Consider the following 19,908-nt stretch of genomic DNA (forward strand, 5'->3'; position numbering starts at 1 on the left):
GCAGCAAATGGACATTTCAGCAGAACAACAAACACTTATTCTCGTCAACGTCCCAGGAAAGTACCAGATTAGGTCACGTTGTGGTGGGTTTAATGGTTTGTTTTCTGAGCAGAGGTTAGTCCAGTGATTTCCCACAGATGATAACAAATAATAGCGTCAATCCTTTAAATCATATTCCAGCTTTGTCTTTTTATTTCTCTCCTCCACACACATTTTGCTGCTATGTACCGGGATTTGAAGTAAAACTAGTTTGGGGTCTTTTCACCTTGATGCCAGCCTGCAGGACGTCCTCTGAATATCTTCATTACCGTTTCACAGGCTGAGTCTTTATAACCGTCACAGATGTTTATAGGAGGCCTGGTGCCACATCTCTTGAGTTAGCTGTCATCCTTGAGTACATTTGGAGCCCACTGTCCGAGTGTCAATTGTTTCATCTGTCAAACTTGTGTATATTGTGAGTTTGTTAGGTTTACCTTTGCCTCCCTCACCCTCAGCTCCTGCCAGGTTTATGGTCAGCACAGAGCTGACGCCAGGATTTAAGAGAGTTCTGCCACTCAACATGCTTTTCAAGTTTTTATCCCCCTCCAACACTCTATAACTACATGACTGGGTCAAGCAACATGTGACTTTCTTTCTCTTAGATGTGACATGTAGATGCAACATGCATTTTTCAACATAAGAATTTTAATTCAGTTGATGAAAGCAGCTAGAAGGTTAAAGGTCCAATGTGTAAGATTAAGTAATGTAATTGTATTAATGTAATTAATGATCTATTGGTAGAAATTGAATTTATTATAATCCTTGCGATGTAATCATCTAAATTGTATGAATTGTTGTTACTCTATAAAGAACCCTTTATATTTAAATACTTTAGTTTTGTATCGTGAGAGGGTCCTCTCTACGGAGGCCGCCATGTTTTTTTTACAGTAGCCCAGACTGGACAAACTAAACACCTTTTGAGTTTTTATGACAACTAAAGGCTACCACAGGTTCTCTTTCATGTTTGGAAGAGGAGGGTGAGGTGAGGCGTATTCAGCTGCAACATGCCACTTTACCACTAGATCTCACTAAATTCTACACACTGAACCTTTAAATTATAAAAATAAATAAAAGGCTTTTGAGGTCATTTAAAATGTTTTTTATAGTATTCTAATATTAACAACAGATTAAATTTCTTGCTGCAGCAGGTAGCTATTTTCAGCAACAACAAAAAAAGGCAGAAAACACTTTTTGTGTTCTTTTTACTAAAGTCGAGATAACTAGGTACAATCCACTTTACATTTCAACAATTTAAAATATGTAAATTTATTTGAAAAGGTCGTCAAATTAACAAATTGGTGCCAAAAGTAGAGGTGTTACAATATTTCTCAATAATGTTTACGATCCAACGTTGGACAAAATATTTTTGAATCTAAGTTCAAGCCAATTTTGCTGGATGTGTAAATTAGAACCATTTTTCTATGTGACTTTTATAAACTTTCAGTATTGTGTTAAGAGCTTAAATTAACCTTAAATGTTCAACTGATGCATTTATCATAAAACTGACACAATAACTTTGTTTTCTTCAATATTATCTGCCTGAACGACCACCTGAAATTTTCTGAGAGAAGCGTGTGTAGCTACACGTCAGCTTCCAAACAAAAGTCATGTTAATTTATTTTCACTTCCCTAATGGAAAAATATTCCCCTAATTACGGTAAACAGAAAGTTGCTGTTTCATATGGAATCATTCATGTTTGATGCCTGACTCCGATAAAACACTTTTGAAGTTCCAGTGTATATGTTGTAAATTGTTTCTTTGAGCTTGCTCAAGTACCAAAATCACCCCCGCTTCACCCATGGGAATGGAGAGCAGAGCGGGTACCGCTGAAGCTCTCGGAATCTGGGCCAAAAGTTTCCAAACATCTTTTCCTGATGCCTAAAATTAGCAACATAATGAGGTAGTGGCTTCCTTTTCTCTGAACTAATACCCCATCCTCGTGGGAGAGCATGATGTGGACTAACACTCCAGATCAACAGAGAAATCTCGCACTGACACTTAAAAGCCCTGGGACAGAACGTTTCAAACCAAAAAGCAAGAGTTTAACTGTGTGGCGTCTAATCTGGAGACAGATGCAACACAAGCATAAAGAAGAAATATAATGTAAATGTATAAAAATATCAGCAGTGTTGCAAAATATGGGGTTGATATACAATTTTTTTCCTCGCTGGTGAATTTAAAGGTTGCAAACAGAACCCAGAGCAGTAAAACGTTCCTCTGCCGTCTCCCTCACCGCTGTTTCCAGAGTACACCGTCCCTGAAAAAGAGTTTTATGTGAGCTCCAGGATGGCTGGGGAGAATGGAAAAGACATGCTTAAGTAGACGCCACTTCATTATTAAACCTATAGGTCACATTTAATTGCACTTGCATTAATCTGTTTTATTTCAACTAATGAGTGGTGCAGTAAATTTAACTGAAGGTGAGGAATTTTTATGACCTTCAGCAAACTTTTGATCAGGTGCTGAGGCGGTTCAGGGGAGAGTGAGTTGGGGAATCTTTACTGTGTACAGTACAGTGTCCCATTACACAACGGTTTGATTTGCAGCTCTCATTAGGAATTCTCCATCACACATAATGGACGCCCTTTAGGTTTAGTGGACTGCTTTGTTTTGAGGGCCAGCTAAAGTAAGGACAGCTAATCTTACAGAAACTGTCAGATTGGTTGCAACTTAAATTCTTAAACATGCAGCAGAAAATGAATGGCACATTCTAAGCTAACTCTTACTGCCATGTTTACATAACTTCTTCCATTTTTATTTTAATACAAGTATATTAGACAGTTAAAAGTGACAGTTGCTTAACCATCTTAAAATGAAATGATGAAAACCAAGGAAGACAAATATATAAAGTAACATGGAACACAAAAAGAACATTTTTTGTGTTCATTTAGAGAGCAAAATAAAAAACAATTTTCATGATGGTACTTTTAGTGTTGATGTTCACATGACTTTTGTGGTTATTTAAAAATATATAATAATATTAAATAAACAATTTTAAATATTTGAATTAGATACATGTTTATCATGTATATTTCCTGTTTTCCTTTTTTACTGTGCTGATAGCAGGCCTATTAGGATTGAAAAGGAGCTTAGTTCTTTTTTCTGACATGACTTTAAATAATAATCAATCATAAGCTTCTTGCAAAATGGCACAATCAAATAGAAGCCGGACAAACCAGCACCAGAGCCTTCAACTCTCTCGTGAGTACAACATTGATTGGCTTGATAAGTGTAGACTCCTACGTGCGATTTTCTAACAACTACATGGTCTTAGTTCAGATTTAAATACTTTTGCTGTTATTTGGGGCTTTCCACAGGAAAGAGACAGGAGACTTTTGATGTCTTTTTAAATTGTATTTATTTTGCAAAATCTCACTGTTCTTGAGAATAAGTTCCTGCTGCAGAAAAAAAATCATCACATTATATGGAAAACTTGTCAACAAATGGTTGTTTTTTTTAAACATTCAGTGAATACAGAGCAACAATAACATTTAAGTCATGTTTCTTGCCACCCGACGAATGTAAGATCTACTTCACTCCACTTTTAGCTCTGGTTTGGTCTCCACACTCTTTAGTGTCTTTATGATCCACCATGTTCTCAAGCTTCTCACAGACTGTGTCTGTGTTTGGTTTTATCGACACTTGCACAGGGGCAAGACATTTTTGCCACCAACACATTTCTGCTGCTTTAGGAAATGATGCCGATGACAGCGATGAGATCGAACCTGAAATGGGAAGGTTAGAATTCAAATAAAAACAAAACAAAACAAGGAGCGGAAAGATGCTAAAACACACAACAAAGCTGAGAGTACATCCAGTGACAGATTATAATTTGTAGCAGTTTTGTTGCTGTGACTGAATCATTTGAGTCATTCGGGTCATTATTTACACAAAAATATTAATATTATTATGCACAGGACGTGAGTCCCTTGTACAGAGTCATATGGAAAATAGGAGAGGAATTTGCTGGGTGGATGGTCCTAAAATACAAAGGGCTTTAACATCAGAGGCCATTGTTGTTTCTTTTAACCATGACCGTTCTACAACCCTTGCCATGTGCTTATTATTGTAACCAAGACTAAAAATGCCCTCCAACCTTAACTCTCCATTTAAACCTAAACCATAATCTTTTCCTAAACCTATAACCAAATCCTTTCTGTGCCTAAACATAACCAAACCGTGATTGTTCCACATGCTCAAATGTGTGTTTATTATTGTCGTGTCTGGTATGGCTGCCACCATAGGGATGTGATTGTAAGAAATGCATTGAGGGTGAAGACAAAATGATCGGAAGGAATAAATGGTAGAAGCATTATGTCTTTTCAGCATGGATGGGTCATCCTGTGAGCCACAACATCACTATCTGATGCCCAAACACGCAGCATCTCCCTGTGAACCCTAAACTTCCTCCAGTCCATTGACTCCAGGACGCCTCTACAAGAACTGAGCATGTTCTGAAAACAAACAGCACAACCTGTACAGGAGTCCAGAGCCGCTCATGAAGAGCCAGACTCTGGGGTTGCCACTGACAGCTGTTTCCTGTTATGTAACTATACACAGCTGCTATTTCTAAGAGAGGGCATCTTGGTGTTGTAGACATTTCCAAGGGTCAAGAGGAAGAAAAATAATGCAGCTTTAATAGTGGCCAACGCTGGCCCACCAAGGTTTCCTCACTTGACATGCAACGTTCAAACTCACCAAATAGCATCTTCATGCATCAGGATTCAAAACATTTAATAAAGAGTGACAGTTAATATTATGGGAATTGATTATTAGTTTTTGTACTGGTTGTCCTTAGGAGTTCTTTTAAATGGAACCTTTTTGGAGAAATGGTTTGGAAGAACGTCACAGATACACTATGTAAAGGCATATATATGACATGTTATTACTATTATACATCATGTGTAGACATACTGTATTCTCAGACAGGCAAATACATGAGGGAAAGTCTGAGATAGGCAAAAATAATACAATAAAAATATTACCGAGTCCTTAAGGCTTCGGACGCATTAGTTTCCTTGTTGACATTTTGCTCGAGAGAATAGAAGATGAATGAGGGAGCAGTAATGTGTGGGAAAAAGGCTGAATATTTGGCTGCCATTCTCTGTAAATATTGGTTCAGTTTGTTTGAGGTCCCTCCACAAAATAAACATTTTACATACTGAATAGATTATCATACTTGTCCAACCTGGATACTGCATGATAGCATGTGAACGCGTCTTTAACCTCCACTACATGGCTGACAAAGAGAGACCACCCTAAGAACTGAGAGAAGTGGAAGTGTGTCTTTTTATATGCTCCATTTGTGACGGTTATCAGATGCAGCTTAGTGAAAATCACAGTGCAGCCTTCATTAAAGACTTCCCAGTCACCCTCTCATGTATGTACAGTATGTAATTGGCTAAGAGTTTCAAATTCACCGTAACTTCCTAATTCTAATAACCAATCAAAACAAACATCTGACGGACACAGCATCTCTCATCGTGGCAGACAAACCTCTCTGAAGCCTGATGTTTAAAAACCATGCAATAACTGGAATGACTCTAAGTAGAGTGCATACCAACACTTATTTTACATTTTGAAACATAGGACAAGATGGTAAATATCCCTCGAATATTTGAAGGTCTTCCGCACTAATTTAATGATTAGTTGGCAACCACCAGCAAATGTTTGCAACCAGGGGATGTTGGGGACATTTCATAATTTGTGGGCGTTTTATAAATCTGTCCCCTGAAGAAGTCAGATTTTTTTTCATCAAAATCAACAAATTATTCCCTGGAAAATCTGTGAAAATGTCAAAAAACACAATGTTGGATAACGTGTTCTTCCATGACCCGAAGTGCATCCTCCCACCAAGTTTCACTGTCCAGTAGATTTTGCATAATCTTGCTGACAAACCAACCAACAAACAAACGCACAGGGGTGATAACCTCGATATCCTTGGAGGTCATAACTCAATTCTGGCCCGTGTGATGGTGACAGCGCACCACAGTGCTGCAGTCAGCTGATGATGAATCATGATATCATAACACAAGCCTAGCCTTGAAAGTCTGACAGAAGACAAAAGAGACACACACTAACTTGGAAATGCCACGTTTCATGGGACCTGGTCGTGGTTTCAAAGCAAACGGAAAACTGAAGACATGTCACAGTTAATCACTGGAGGATGAGTAAATCTCTCCTTACAGATGTTTGTGGAAAGATTAGAATTGGGAGGCGACAGGTCATAACTTCGTAGCAGACCTTGTAACTGGAGGCAGATTGTAGCCGCCCTCACACTGCCCCCCCCAGGAGCTGGCAGTGTGTGTAAGCTAAGCTGTTACTTTACCCAATGAGTATTTTAAGTAGTGCCGCGTCTCGAACATCTATACCCATTATTACAAGCAAAGAGGCTTTACACGTCCATAATGTAAACCTCGCAGTTTGGTCAGGTGTTGACCAGCTAAGTCAGTCTTGCTAGAAAAAAAGGCCTCGTTCACACGCTGGAATGCCGCCACGGGTCAGGGATATTCATTGATGACATCTGTTCTAGGTTAAAGGGCCACAGAAGGTACAAGTACATATGGAAGTCTCTTTTCACAGTAGAGGGAGCTTTTCCTCCATGTCTGCGGATGTCCAGGGTGTGTGTCCCCTTTTACCACATACCTGCTCCCGCCTTACACTCCGACTCTCCTCCACATGTCAAGTGACAGCCGCCCGTTGAGATTTATCAGGGCGAGATTTATGTTTTTAGCAGCCGGCTCTCGCCTCGTAGTAGCCGCGCTCGCTGCGGGCCGTGTTTTTCTTCCTGCACATTCTTATTAGTTTAGTTTATTACAGCAGCACGTCTGGTGAGGTCATTTATGGCCAACCATGGTGGTATGACAAACTCGTTTATAATGGTGAGGCTTCAGCACGCTGGATGAGATCACTTGTGCCTTCCCTCGCGCTGCCCAGACACCGAGCTCCATAGGTAATGAAATCATCTGTTTGTCTGTGTATTTGTGCAGGAATACGATGGAGCGGGGGGGATCACTGTTGTTGGGGTGCAAGCGCAGGCTGGGGGGCCATTTCACACGCTGCTGAGTTTCTTCTCCGACAGTTGCGTAACAATATTGGGATAATATGAGAGAGGAGGCAGGTTGGGACCACATGCTGTCGCTGTGGATCATAAACACGCTTGGTGAGAGCTTTTAACTTTTAATATAAGAAAATGTTGATTACCTAGAAATATCCCTAGAATTTAGTAGATGTATAAACTCAAACACACTTTCTTTTAAAAATGTGTTGTTTTTGAGTAAAAAGATAATTAATCTTAGTTGTATTAATAGAGGGTGAAGAGACGTTGAAGGGTAATTAGCAGTTCAGCAGCATGTGTTCGTCTCAGCGCTGGTTCCCCGCTGCTTTTGAACTTCTGACCCTGATCCCCGAGGGAGGTGTTCAGACAAAGATAGAGGGCAGCAGAGAGATTTAGACGTGCTTATGGAACCTGTGTGGTCTCCAGATATGCAATGTGCAGTCCAACACACACATTCGCTCCTTGGCTGAGACTTAGAGCTGATTCATACCGAGCATCCATCTGGTAGAATACCCAGCAGTGTTGTACCCAGCCCGCTGTGGATCCCATTTTAGAAGAGAAAGCACACCGACAGAAGGAAGCGCAAAGGAATAAAGCTGTCCAAATGTGCAAATCCCAAATGATGAAGATGCCACATAATTTGCTTATTTTAAAAAGGAAGTGCTTGCTCCAATAGACGTGTATATTTAACACTTTCAAAAATGAAAAATGACAGAAAAACAGGGATCATGAGTTAAGACTGGAACTTTCCCCCAAAACGTTTTTCACATTAATATTGGAAATAAATTCTTCCGTCCAACACATAACTCAAAGCTCATGTCCATCAAGATGTCATTCATATGTGGTCGTCAAACATTTAGTTTTGAATTTAATATTTACTTTCTGTGTGAGTTTTGTATATGATTCCGTAAAGATGTGGCAATTCATCTGTTTTTCTTTTGCTCCCTGCATCACACAACACTTCATCCATATCAATTTATCAGGAACTACTTAAATGTTACTGTTATTAAGGGGGGGGGGGGGGGGTTAAATTGCATCGCATGCTTTGTGTTTTCAAAGCCTGAGGAATTTCTTTTTTTTGCTGTTGTGAAAACAGAAAGATGATGACTCTCATGAGGACTGTGCTGCAGTATCGCTGTCCTTCAGGTTGCAGAATGTGAGAGTTGGGTCTGCGGCAACCCCTCGTAGTGCGGCATGGGGCGTGAGCGACAATAAGGAAATGTTACTCATCATTTCATAAAAGTGGATCATACCCAGGACTCTTAGCAGATATTTGTGTTTTATGAAAACCAGCCTCGCAATTTTACCAGCAGAGTCAGTGCTGGGGCGTCTTTTACCAACTCTGAATGGAGGCAGCTGAAGTGGATTAGGCTAAATGTCCTTGGAAAAAAGGGCTCACCACAAGAGTAAAGGAAAAAATTTACAGCAAAACACTGACCGCTTGGTGAATTCTAACAGATACGATTACTATGTTTGGTCATTGTGTGTTGCATGCTGGAATATACAGAACAAAACTTTATTTTATGTAAACTATGGACATTATTAATACAGAGAATAACTACATGTTGAAGATTACCTCAAAAGTGTCAATTACAACTAGATTGCTTAGACATAAAGTGCACCTACTCCCATATACTACTATTATTGACAATCTATCAATAACAATTTTAATCACTGCTTCCTTCATCTCTGTCAGATATTTTGTTTAGTACAAATCCTGTACACTTTGATACACCTCTCCATTTATGTTAGACACTGTCTTTTCTCATGAATGTAGTAAGTGTTGTTATTTGTTGATGTGCTATGATACACAACATCTACTGCACTTCTCTGTCCTGGGAAAGGGATCCTCCACTTGTGACTCTCCCTGAGGTTTCTACATTTTTCTTTCCTTGTTAAATGATTTTTTTGGTGGTTGTTCCTTAATTTTACTGAGGATGTCAAACCTTGTTAAGCCCAATAGACAAATTGTGATTTGTGAATGTGGGCTATACAATAAAACTTTGATTAAGTTTTGTACCAATTGAGTAATAATATGTTACTTCATACACACTGGACACAGTTTTAGACATAGTCACGTTTTTCTGGGACTTTAATTACCTTTTTCACAGATTATATTTTATACCTTATGGTTCTGATGCACAAGCACTTAGAGTTATCAAGTCAAGTGCAAGTGAAGTTGTGTGGTATGTGCCTGACGTTTGGACAACGTTGTCTCCTACAGGTTTAATCAGGTTATCTATTTTGAGAAAAATCCTTCGCTGGAGTAGAGAAGATGATATCAGGTAAAGAGATAATCCACCTCGCTCACCTCTGGAGGGCAGCTGTTAGAAACAGAATTTTTTTCCATCTGCCGCAGCCTGGCAGGGGTCAGTGGCTGGAAATACACAGACTATTGTGCTTCCCCGTGGAGACAGATGTCAAGGTCAGTTTTAAAGTACAGCTGCACTGTCAGCAGCTGGAGAGAGCTGAGGAGCGATCACTGCGACCTCACAGTTTTAGATGCTGCTCGGGGTGTTAGCTGATTGCTGAAAAGAAGAAAAATGCACAAGTATAAATCTGTTTTTGTATTGACATGTAGCCAACAAGCGAGCATGGATACCATTTTCTCTTTTACCACCCATGTGGATGTCTCGTAGATCAAGATACCCCCCTCCATTGCACACAGTGAATGTGCCCCCATGTAGGATAAACCCTACACAACCAGTTGGACCACAGCCTATACAGATTTGTTGAGATCGGATAAAGAACATTTTGGCAGTTTTGCACCGGCTGAACGAAAGAATGATGCTGAAGGTGATGAGGATAAAATGCGTGTTTGCTCTTGCATGGGTGGCATTTTTCTACTGCAGCTTTTAATTGGTATGCAAAACACGTAATTCCCTTTAAACTGCGTCACATAACTGCAGATGGCCCTTGAAAAAGAGATAGGTGCAGTGAGAATAGCAGTGAGAGACAAGATTTTGTAGTTTGCATCACATACATGAGGAATGTTTTAATATCTGTGAATAAAAAGAAATCCTACTTTCTTCCAGCTGTTCCAGAGAAACACTAGCCGAGCACATGAGAGATTGTGCTATACAAGTTCCTCAGACTTTTTTGAAAATCATCAGCAATCATCTCAGCCACATCCATCCAAACCAGTGGAAAATAAATGATATGAGGACGTGCTGACATGTTGAAGTTTGCTCTAATTCTCAGTTTGGCTCGCGCTCCATCGCTCTAGCCACAGAGGAGGATCTTCGCTCCCATTTGGCTTTAGTGTGCAGCACTGATGTGCAGGCCAGCTCACTTGGGTCATTGCAAAACTAAGTCCAACTCACAACAGTAATTGCTGTTTGGGTAATATTAACTGGATTCAGGAGGCTGACTCAGTTATCATGCACTAGGATTGAAATTGAATTAGGGGGATTGTCACATTTTTGGGCAAATTGAGGACATTTATTTGAACTGATCCACATTTCTGTTTTTCTCACGACTTAAATAAAGAACATTTTCAACATACTTTTTTTATCTTTTCTCGGCCTGTACCTGAGAAAATGGGACCCCCTCCATCTCCATGCATTGCTGATCTTCTAATCCCCTGGATCTGAAGGTAAACAGACAGACTCTCGGATGTAAAGAGGGACACTCACAATATTTAGTTAAGAGATTTCAGTCTGGAGGAGGGTTACTCACCTGAGCGCTGGGAATGTCTTTTGTGTGGCCGGACAGGTCAACAACATATCCATTTTCACTAGCGGATGGGAATGTGTTTGCTCAGGCCTATCTCCGGTCTCATGGAAGCCCAAAGCTGTTTCATCCTGAATGGATAATCTATCGTTGATAATATCTTCAAGCTTTCTTTATCCCGATTATCTAAAAATGGGTCCTGCTTGGTTTTAAATTAGCTCTAATCAATATAGTTGATGTGTCACCTACTTGGAACTAATCTGCGAACCATGGGATAAACTTAATTTTGGCCTTGCAGACTTCACCAAAAACTCATTAGCTGCAGAGGTGAGAAGACTAGTCCTGTTCAGGTCAGGTCAACACCTGTCACATGTGGTAAAGCTCTTCTCTCAGCAGCAACTCATCTCCTGCTTTATCTGCTCTTTACTCAGATAAGCTGGTATTCAATGGATATAAGGGAAACTTAATTTAACAGTTTAATAATAGTTAATATGTATGAGAGATTCTTCTTTGGAATGCAGAAAAAAAGTAAAGCGTGGTAAACTGATTTTAAGCCATGCTAAGGCAGCAATATGGCTCCAGGGATTGAAAGGTCAGTCTAGCCACCACAAGACAGAAATATCCCAAGAAACACTGAATGACCTGTTGTGAAATATTGTACAGACATCCATGGTCCCAGATGATGAACCCTGATAATGTTGATGATCCACAGACTTTTACTACGTTTTTTCCTTCATAGTAACTTCTGAACATTTAAGTTTGTCCAATATTTGCATTTATGACAAAATACAACTAATGTGTGTCATTCTTAGTTGCATTTAGTGTTAATAGGCATATGTTAGCTTGCTAGAACACTAAACTAAGTTCAGGAACATAGTTAGTATAATACTTGATAGCAGATTTTTATGTCATAAAGATCATGTTAGCATGCTAATGTTAGCCTTGAGCCTTAATGTTGGTAAGCCCCACTGTGGCTAACTACAGTCTCTCGGAGATGTTAATAAAAAGAAAATCTTTCTCTAAAACTCTGTTTTGTCACAAAGTTCCAAATGCAAACAAAGAGTTTAACGTAATCCTTTAATTTCACCAACTTCAGCTATCAGGCATATACCTTCTTGTAGATGTTAATAGATTTGCTTGGGATGATTGATTGCAGTGTTGACAGCTTCAGCCATGATAAGTCATTTTCACTGGATTCATTACGCCCTCTTTTAGGGTTAGGTTATGTTAGAAATTAGAAAAGGGAGCTCTGTGTGTTGCAAAACACAGTAGAAGGGTTGACAGCTTGTCAAAGTGGTACTGACTAATTACAGTTCTCGTCTAGCCCAGGGCCAGAAGTATCAGCCGTTTGCTTGTGTTGTTCATGTCTAATTATTTTGACATAACAGGATGAGCAATCCCATAAATATCAGTGAAGTATGACAGACACCCACTGACTGATGCCTTGACTTTTTTCTTGTGTTGTTTTTTCTTTCGAGGAGAGAATGCCTCTGCTACTGCTTATCAAAGACCACAAACCTACATTATGAAGCTTAACTGCGCCTCAACAGCTATTAAACCTCATTTGCAGTATCAGCATAGTATTTTGCAAATTATACAGTCTACTCTGGATCTTGCAGACGATAAGGACTCTCCCTGGAGATTGGGGGAAATGGCTCAATTTGGGCCTTTCAGACGCACTCACAGGGAGCTGTGCTTGTGCATCCAGTCGCCAGCCTAACCGTACGCAGTATCTCCACCTGAGATCAGAACGCTCCAACAAAGAGTCAGCATTCACATCGAAAAGATAGATCCCGGGGCTGGGAGGGGGCCTGCGGTGTTCAGACTTGGAGTTGTTGAGTTGGGCAAGAATGCCTCGCCGGTGCCAGGTTTTATTTTGGTGTAGGTCCACTGCAAGAGCAATCACGGAGTGTGTGGCATTATGGAGGACATCCAAATGGTTAAGATGGAATTCCCTGATTGTTATTGAGACCTGAACCCCACTGTTCCTGAGGTGATCTCTATCAGCCGGCACTCCTTGAAGCACACAGCTATTCATTAAAGATGGTTATCGGCGGGTCTGAGGTGAGAGCCGGGTTTTCAGGGGCAGTCAACGAGGCAAGATCATTGGTCACATCTAAGATCGGCTAGCTCGACATTTTTCAACATGTTCTTTAACAATTAACACAACTTCAAACAGTCTCACAGGTATCCTTTTGCCTCCTTAGATGTCACTGAGAGCAGAAAAAGGGACTAATGAGTTGAGCTCATAAAACGCGCACAGGGATATACGAAATTGGCTGACCTCCCATAACAAATAAACATAAAATACCTCACAGATGCAACAAAAGATCAAGGCAGAGCTGCGAGGAATTATCCACGCTGAACTCCCTTTGGACTCAGCGTAGCGTGAAGCTGCTATTATCTCTCTCTGAATATCATATCTAGACCTTCTATTTTCCATTACTGAGCAGTCTGCCTATCTCGCAGCTGGAAATCTGCAAGATTTGTTCATGCAGCAGCTCATGCGTCAGTGTGGTTTAGCTGGAGCTGAGCTTTGTTGGTTGCTTTCATGGTCGAGTGATTGCATGTTGAAGCTAGAAAGCAAGGTCGTTTTGTTTCTCGGGCATGTATTACTACAAATCTAGATGAATTAGCAGTCTATCAATTTTATGTCCGTCTTTTTTTTACCTTTTGAAAAATGATCCACTCTGAGGTGTGTGGGGGGGGGGTGAAATCTCTGATCTCGGAGCAGCTCATGCACTTTTAGCGACCTAATGGAGCAGCAAACACTTCCTGGTTCATTATTGCCGGCAGTGTTTGTGTGTTCAGGAGTCTGTGGTGGCTTGACTCAGCAGCAGAGGGCTCCATTTTCCTGCCAAGCTCCTAATTTGACACTAATAACCAATAACAGTGTCTTATATTAATCAATATGTAATGTGAATTTGAACCCTCTGATAGCATATTGATAATGTCTTTTTCCGCTCTTAACACTATAAACACTAAATGTTACTTTGTACTGCCTGTTTCAAAAGGCTCTCTTCCATGATATGCAAAGTAGAGCAAATGCAAAGTTTTTCAAACCCAGTTATCTGTTGTGATGGAGTGGGACGTCAGCCAGCCAGGAGTTCCCCTGCCATTAATCTTACTGTGGCTCTGAGTGACATGCCGAATTATCAACTAAAACTTTCAGCCACTTGAGACTGCTACTGATGTTTGGCTTTCCCAAAAAAAAGAAGAAAGAGCGTGGACCCATTCTTCTGGAGGAAGAGAGCAGACGCTGGTGTAACCTAAGCATTGTGGAACCACCTCATCAGCCCCTGTAGTAGCACTATCTGGACAAACTAATATTTACTCCGAGACAGAGCAAACACACTCATTTACTCTGGCTTTATTCAACGCTCTGGCATTGTTGATGGATTAACTCTAATGATGAAATCCAACCTATCTTCTCAGTTTGATCTAGAGGCTTCTGAGAGTGCACTGTGCTGCACTCTCTTGCAAGTGAAATGTCTAGAAAGAGTTTTGCACAAAGAAGTTGTCGACAAAAGATAATTACTGGTTCAAGTTACACTCTAGCTGATGTCATATAAAAGTCTAAAAGTGGCAGACGAAGACAAGATCCTTGCTTACAAATTACTGATCAGCTGCTTCACCATCAATGTGCACGTTATTAAGAACAGCAGCCTCCCACAGAGATGAAAACAAAATCAACAGCCATCTTGTTTCTTTTTTTTTTTCTGCTGTGTTCAGAGGGATTGGAGATTTGCAGAAGTCTACATGAAAAAAGGCAAATAACGAGCTGGTCTGAAGTCTGACCACAGTGCGGTGGATCTCTGTTTGAGTCAGGTCTGCTTTGAATAAAAACTGATTTGCCTACCCCCCCCTAAATTTAGTCTCCGAAATTACACACCCTTCAGAGCATTGTCGGAATGCGCAGGACTTGAAGGTCTTCCTTTCTCACCAGAGTGTAATGAGAAACTGCTTGTGTAGGGCACAGTGGTCATAAAGGCAAACACCTGCAATGATGAAACTGAGAGAATCAATCTTCCTCTGCAACTCCATCAACAGCAAATAGAGAAACGAGATTCTCCTGACCCGGCCATTAGCTCTGTGCAATGAAAGCAGAGACAGGCGCTCTGCTGCCTGAGCCTGGAGGACAGATGGATGTGGGGAGAACCTAAGACCTGAAAATCCTCCACTGCAAAGACTGAGGAAAGATGTGGAATGGTACACGCAAAACCCATGAGTGATGTAGACACCTCAATTTTTGTTTGCATTTTGTCTGATTGAAGTTTTCGGAAAAATTGATTTTTATGCAGTAAACCACAAATCCAGATATAAATGCAAGCGATTAATGTTTGAAAATAGGCCAAATAGCATTTTATGTTGTTTAATATTTATTGTTATTTATTGCATTAACTGATAAAACACCCTATGTCGTACACCTAATTCCCATACTTTCTTGGCAACTGACTTGATGATGCACATAATAAAAGAAAAAGTGATTGAGATAATGCTGATAACATTATCAGGAAGAACCACACCCTTGATAAACTTTTGTAAAAGTACCAGGACAACAATTTAAATATATGAATAAAGGTCCTGTGTTCAAACTGAAGTACAAGACAAAGTGTAATGGATTGGTCACCCAAACACGCAGCTATTAAATGTTCTGCAAAAATCTGTTCATAGCTTTATCTTTGACTTAAACTGATGAAGTCTCAAAGTGACGTATCAGAACATCTTGGTATGTGAATTTCTGTTCCCATGACAACATTTCCAAAATGGCTGTGTGCATGGTTGGCGCATGTGACAGAACCAGCTTTTTTGGTAGATGAGTTTTAACCCATTCAGCTATTTCAATTCTTTAATAACCTATTTTCCCATTTTACATTGAAGGTGCTCTGACCACATTTCTAGAAAAATGTAAGAAACAAGTTAAGAAAATATAATTGTTACATATATGGGCTTATAACTTAAAAAAACATGGGACCTCACAGTAAGACAAAATGGTAAAGAGCTGCTTAATTAATTTAAATTAATATGTTTCCTAATTTTAAATTCAAAGCATATTAAAACAAATGTTAACATAAACATGATGGATAGTAGCATTAAGAGTGAATGACTTTCTGCTGAAAAAATAGGCTAAAGATGTTTTCCATTGGCTACATTTATTTTTTTAATTAATAATTACATTAGTTAAAAAATGTATATATATATATTTATATGCATGAATAATAATTAAAAATAATACAAAAATATATAACTTGTTATTAAAGACTACTATACATATATTTTTTTTTTTATTATTTTTGTATATGTGTATGTATTTATGAAATAAGACAAAATAAAAACCAGCCAGTGGAAAGTAACTTCAATAATTTCTTTAAGTGAGAAATGTCTTTGGAAATGATCTGATTCAACCTGCAGCTCTGTGACTTCAGAGTGAAACCAGGCATCACGGAGACGCTTCACCTTGCTCTGCTCAATGTGTTTTCATTGGGTCAACCAGTCACTCCGGTAGGACAGACTCTCCTTTGGGGGGAATTGAAGCCTTCCTACAAGAATTTCCCTGTTTGCATTTGCAGGTGGACCAGAGATGGCATGATGGTGTATCCATACAGTGTCTTGTTTTCAATGGACAAAGCCTCAGCATTCTTTGGCACATTTCAGGCCCCTCGAGTGAAACCCCGACGAATTCATGTGTGTGTTTATTTGTTTTTTTCTTCCATGTGACACACGGACAGACAGCCTTGGATTTCACTTATAGGTCTCACTTGTAGCTGAGTCCTTGTTAACTCAGTAATGGATAGTCCTGTTGCAAGGAGACATCCTCTCCATTCTTGTGCCACTGCGAGCAGGAAGAGAGGACAAGCACTTCCTTTATCACTCTGACACTCACCTTTTGTCCCTCTCAGTCAGCAGTGAACAGAGAGCTGCTCTCTGTGCAGTGGAGGTGGTTAATGGCTTTCATTCGGCTTTTCCCATGAAGCAGCACATAAAGGAAATATTTTGCTTTATGTGAGGTGCGTGCGATGTTACTGATAAACAACTCTTCTGTCAACTTACTCAACACACAGTGTGTGTACCATTTGTACATCTGTAGAACGACACTTATACGTGATGTATTAGAAACTTTCTTCCTTTTTTATGGAAAACATTTTGTAAAAATATATATATTAATGATTTATATTTTGATATTAAACACGTGCAAGTGATATTATCTGGCATTGATGTCTCATGTTAACTTGCAAACCAATTGTTAGGAACAAGTTGTTAATGAGTCTCTACATCTTGGACATACAGAAGCAGTTGAGCTGCGTTCTGCAAAACACACACGTTTTCTTTTCTAAGCTGCTAAAATACTCGTCAACACGAGGACAAAAAAAATGATTGTGTTTCTCAATACGGTCTCACATCATGACAGAGAAAATTGGAGCTGAAAGACAGATGGCTCACCAGACAATTGAACCCAGTTTAAGCATTTCTGCAGAGGCCCACCTTGCTATTGTGGCTTGGAAGTGTGACTGGTGGTTGAGTCAGTCTGCAGAGGAGGGTGATGACTGAGAGGAACTCCAGTTCAGAGTACAGCCACCCACATGGTTTTGTGTCTTGTCTGCAAATGAGTCTGATGCATAAGGATGCATATATTTATTAAATATCTCAGCATAAGATTTACTTGATTAGTGTCTAATATAATGGAGTTGTGTCTTTACTGCAATAGTGCAGCAATTTGAATGAATGATTGCTTTCAAAAATCTCAATTTGTTAGATTGAAGGCAACAATTAATTTATTATTATAAATTATTTTGTCTCATATATATATATGTATGTATATATATGCATATACTGTGTGTGTGTGTGTGTGTGTGTGTGTGTGTGTGTAAAACATTTTATATATACATCATATTATATGTCAGTGGTAACTGCGCATGTAGTTAATTACTTTATTTTCCACTCAAGTTCATTTTCCAATATTGTTCATTTTCTCCTGTGCATTTATTTGACACCTATGGTTACTAGATATTTTACAGGGCAACATTGTAAATACCAAACTAAATTATCATTTTTACAGAATGTGGTATATAGACGATAAGGTGTATAAAATATGAATATGGATTAAATTGCCTAATAATCAATAACTTAGTCTCTACTTACACAAATTGCAGTATACTGATATGAAATATGCAACAATAAAAACACTATGAAATGAGTCACTCTACATAAGCAGGGCTTTAGATTTTGTATAGTTATATTATGTTTAATAGTATAATTACATTTTTAAATGCATCAGTAAAGCATCAATCATCCCCCATTTATCTTTTACATCATCAGGCACATTTCAGCATCAGCAGACAGACATCTTCATTTCCGTTTCCTCCTGTGTACACACCATGTCATGTTGCCTCTCAGTTATTTTGAAATTGGTGTTGTGTCAGTTGCTGTGGCCTGTGGGGCTGCTCTCTCTCTTCCCAGTGGAGTGGCTATATCAGACCCTTCATTCAGTTTAAACCCATGTTTTCGCCATGCCAAATTAACAGCCACCCTTTGGGTCAATGCTGCGTGCGAGTGCTGAGATGGGAGAGGCGTGTCTGAGTGAAAAGCACCAATAACAGCGACATGCATGGTTCTCCACAACTGGCTGCACTCCGTGTTCTTCAAAGGGCCGTTTCGTTCTCACCGTCTCTCTCTCCCTCTCGCTCTCTAAGTGAGCTTGTTTGTAGCTGCAGTCGACTGCGCAGAGCATCGACCTTCCATCAGCAGACCCCAAGAGAAATGCTGGCTGTTTTAACACCTGATGATACTGTCAATATAGGAAAGGTTATGTAACTTGTGTAAATGTTTAATTCATCCTGGATGTTGCTAAAGTCAGTAGGTCGGGCGTGTTTGTGTTGATTTAGACATGAGTCTGTCTTGGTTATCAGCCAACAGGTTCCTTAAAAAAATCTGACAAGTCATAGGGGCTGGCAGCTCCGACTGGCGCCGTTGTCACGCATGCCGAGGGAGTGGCGGCGGTAGCAGGGCACGGTCAAAAGGTTGATTAATGACAGTCAGCATTGTTTTCCTCTCGCCTTTTGTTGCATTATCTCTCTACATGGTGATTGTGCACTGATGATCTGGCTTCACACATGCAGTGTCCAACAACACAGCAACAGGCTCTGCATGCTTCAGACCTGTAGTTCCTGGTATCTCACCTGAGATACAGGTGAAGGCCTCACACACCACTCAGAGGCCGCAAACTTATAATGAACGAAACCTCTGTTATGCCCAAGTCAGAAAAAGCAAAAACATATATGAGTTAGCAACATCACGAGTTTGCTTCGATCAACGTTGTGATTTATTTTACGATTCTTGCCCTCAACACGGTCAAGATTCTTTGTGTATGCAAGCTAAGTATATGTAGGCTACAAAATAATAGATTTAGTATATTATTCTGCCTCTGTTTTTTTGAATATGAAAGTGTGTATTTGTGGCCCATGTTTAAAGATTTATGTCTTCAGTTGGACCAAATAGGTTTTGGGCTGAGTGCCGTAGAGGGTATAGGGAGGTCATAAACTATTTTGGTTTTGGTCTTTTCATGGGATTTGTCATTTGAAAATATAGAATAATCCCAGTCCTAAAATAGAAGAAAATACATGGAACATATCATAAAGCATCAGGTAAAATATCCAGTGAGTAAGATTGCTCCCGTTTCATCCTCTGAAATGTCTATTCACTCATTTCATAGCTCCAACCGAGCTGCAGGATTTTCCTCCCCAGGCCGACAGACAGTACAGTGGTTTACCACTCACATTTTTGGGAGAAGAGTCATCATCTTATTATCACCTAATAAGAATTTGAGCCAAAAATTAACATGAAGACAACCCTTAAATCCAACGTTGCATAGCTGTCCTTTTTTTTAGCGGGTAGCCTTTAGTGTGCGGGTGGCAACATTTAGCACAGTATATGTTTCAGCACACTTTAAATAAGTCACAGATGGGCAGTCGGGCAGAACATTAATTCTATAGTCTCCACAAATTAGAGAGGATCCTCCTGCTCCGACGACTGTCTCTGACTTTGCCCAGACCTTCACCAAAATAGACCTCCGCTAGAAAACTGCTGACAAATTTCCATAATGAAAGTCTGTGTGTTGACTTTCCTCCCCAGCACACCCCTT

General features: G+C 39.8%; 1 long non-coding RNA gene across 1 annotated transcript in view; it reads left to right on the forward strand.

Moving 5' to 3' along the window:
* Nucleotides 1-19,908, forward strand: part of LOC138412383 (uncharacterized) — a 49,269-nt gene that overhangs the window by 24,812 nt on the left and 4,549 nt on the right. The window lies entirely within an intron of this gene.

This window comes from Paralichthys olivaceus, chromosome 12, assembly GCF_024713975.1.
Source record: "Paralichthys olivaceus isolate ysfri-2021 chromosome 12, ASM2471397v2, whole genome shotgun sequence".
Lineage (NCBI taxonomy): Eukaryota > Metazoa > Chordata > Actinopteri > Pleuronectiformes > Paralichthyidae > Paralichthys > Paralichthys olivaceus.